Source organism: Chrysochloris asiatica, unplaced genomic scaffold (genome assembly GCF_000296735.1).
Source record: "Chrysochloris asiatica unplaced genomic scaffold, ChrAsi1.0 scaffold00125, whole genome shotgun sequence".
Classification (NCBI taxonomy): domain Eukaryota; kingdom Metazoa; phylum Chordata; class Mammalia; order Afrosoricida; family Chrysochloridae; genus Chrysochloris; species Chrysochloris asiatica.
This window is the reverse complement of record NW_006408643.1, coordinates 9,130,286-9,133,034: the sequence shown is the minus strand read 5'-3', so window position 1 is coordinate 9,133,034 and position 2,749 is coordinate 9,130,286.

The window sequence follows — 2,749 nt, the reverse complement described above, 5'->3', positions numbered from 1 at the left end:
GGGGGTTCGTTTTGGGTCAGGAGCTCACCGATTTCCATCATGTCCTGAGGAGAGGGGGTGGAGTGTGTCATGTAGGTTAGGCCGCGGGCTCTAGTGTGTCGGTTTCCAGGCGGTGCCACCTCTGCTCACACTGAGACCTGGAGGCAGCTGATGATGTGTGAGGAGGAGCCCGGTCCTGGAGTGGCCACGTGGAGGAACTTAGTACAAAGGGAACCCTTCAGCAGCCCCCGAAGTGATCACACAGGAACCGGAAAGAAGTATCCGCCACACAGAAGTGACCAAGGAGCACTTTAAGTAAGGGGCAGCTCTGTTACCAGGAGGAGGAATAGGGTTACTAACAGGTGCAGAACATCGATAAGCAGGATAATGGAAGGGTGTGGGCTTCTGTTAGGTCGTTTCCTATGAGTGACAGACAGCTCTGAGCAACACCCAAGTGGAAAATGGCGTGGCATCGGACCATGTCTAGGTTCTTGAGAAAGACGGACACTCAGCATGAGCTAAAAGGTGGTTCCTATTCAGTGGAGGTCGAGCACATCCGATACCAACCGTCCCTTTCATGGTACAGTTTCTCTGCTGCCTTTGATAATTCATGACAATGGCCTCAAAGTATTGTGTTCACAAACCAGACTCATGATGATGAGGCTTACTGAGGAAGTAACAGGTTATAATTTGAGATCTGAATTAACATGGAGGTAACAGGAAAAAAGGCATTTCCAATGAGAGAGCCATTGTTAAGGTGTTACGTGCCATCAAGTCGATTCAGACACATAGTGAACTTAAGCACAAGAGAATGCAACACTGCCCAGTCCTGTGCCAACTTCGAAATGGTTAATCTTGGCTCCACTGCTGCTGCCACTGAGCCACTACAAAACATTAGAGGCTTCCTCTTTCTCACCTCTGCCACCTCTGTGCTGTGGCTGCTTTTCCAGGGAGGGATCTCACGCTCCACTCATGCTCTTCCTCCTTGATGGTCCTGGAATCCTCCTGAAATGAAAGATTAACTACTTCCCCCTTTTAGTCACACATCTTCTACAATTAACACTGTGACAATCACAGTCCTCAATTACAAATCATAAAATCCTATCAGCATCTTTCACCAGACCCACCTGGAGAAGAGAAAAACTATTGAGTGGGGATTCTATCTTACCACCCTTGTTCTGAAACTAAACACATTCATGATCGTTTGTAAGCCAGCCACTTCATAACCCTCCCTTTTTGATAGCCAGTGTCTAGATTGCCTGCCCCTGTCAACCCAGTACCTGGAGGAAACAAGCTTTTTCCTTCATATGAACAATCGTTGGATTCTGGTTGAAATTTTGAGCAGCTGCATCCATAAACAAAGGTACAGTTCATCAAACTGTAGCGATTTATACTTGCTCCCAATAGCAAGCGTCTTCATGTGGTGGAGTTCTACTCAGCTAGCCATGGAGGCTAGGTCAAATGGGGACTAGCTGCTGGCCTCAGTACATTTTGATGGCATGTTTGATCAATTTCAGACTGAAGCAGTTGGCACAATTCTTCAGTTTAATCATCATTGGCTCTAGTGGTTGGTGCATCCGTCCGAACTATCTGGTCTTCCTTTTATGTGTCATCGAGTCGATTCCGACTCAAAGCAACCCTGTGTAGGGTTTCTGAGGAGCAGCTGTTGAGTTTGAACCTCTGACCTTGCAGTTGAGTTCCTTGTAAGCATATGGCTACTATTCTATCGCAGACAGCGTTCTACTTGAATTGATCCTGAAGTGTTCTTTCCGATGATGAATGTGATGCCATTCCTCTTCAATTTATTGTTTCCAGCATAGTAATCCATGTGATTGTCAAATTCAAAATGGCCAATACCAGTCCATTTCTGCTCAATGGACAATGAATAAGTAAGACTGTAGAAGAATTAATGCATTTGAGTTATGGTTTTGGAGAAGAATATTAAAGGCACTGTGGACTGCCAGAGGAACAAACCAATCTGTTTTGGACGAAGTACAGCCAGAATGCTCCTTGGAAACTAGTGTGGCCAAACTTGGTCTCTCATACTTCGGATAAATTCTCCAAAGGGGCCAGTTCCCAAAGAAGGACATCATGCTCCTTTAAGTGGAGGGTTAGTGAAAATGTGAAGACCCCCAATAAGATGGAGTGGCGCAGTGGCTGCAGCAATGAGCTCAAGTGTAGCAACTGCTGTGACGTTGGTTCACGACCAGGAAGTTCTGTTGTGCATAAGGTCACATGAGTCTATACCGACTCAGTGGCCCCTAACAGCAACAGCAGTGTCTTGGATACCTATTTTCATGCATCCATTTAACTTTTGAGAACTTCCAGGTTCCCTAGATTGATCCTTTGTACATTCCATGTTCCAGTTATTAATGGATGTTTACAGCAGTTTTGCTTCATTTTGAGTTATGTCCCACCAGCAATGAAGGCCCTGAAAGCTTTACTCCATTTGCATCATCCTGGTCAATTGTACTTTGAGGAGGCAGCTCCTGATCAGTCTATTCTGAGTGCCATCCAACCTGAGGGGCTCATCTTCCAGCACAATAGCTGACAGTATTCAGGTGCTTTTCATCCTGTTTCAGTATGTGATATTTTGGTGCTATCTGGTAGCATTACACTGCTATTCGTACAGTTGTCAGGAGCTAACATTTCAGAAGTAGTCTGGTGCTCCTTCCGAATCTGTTAGTCTGGAAGCTCAGCTGAAACCTGCCCACCGTGGGTGACCCTCCCAGCATTGAGACTACCTGTAGCACAGCTTCCAGCTTCATAG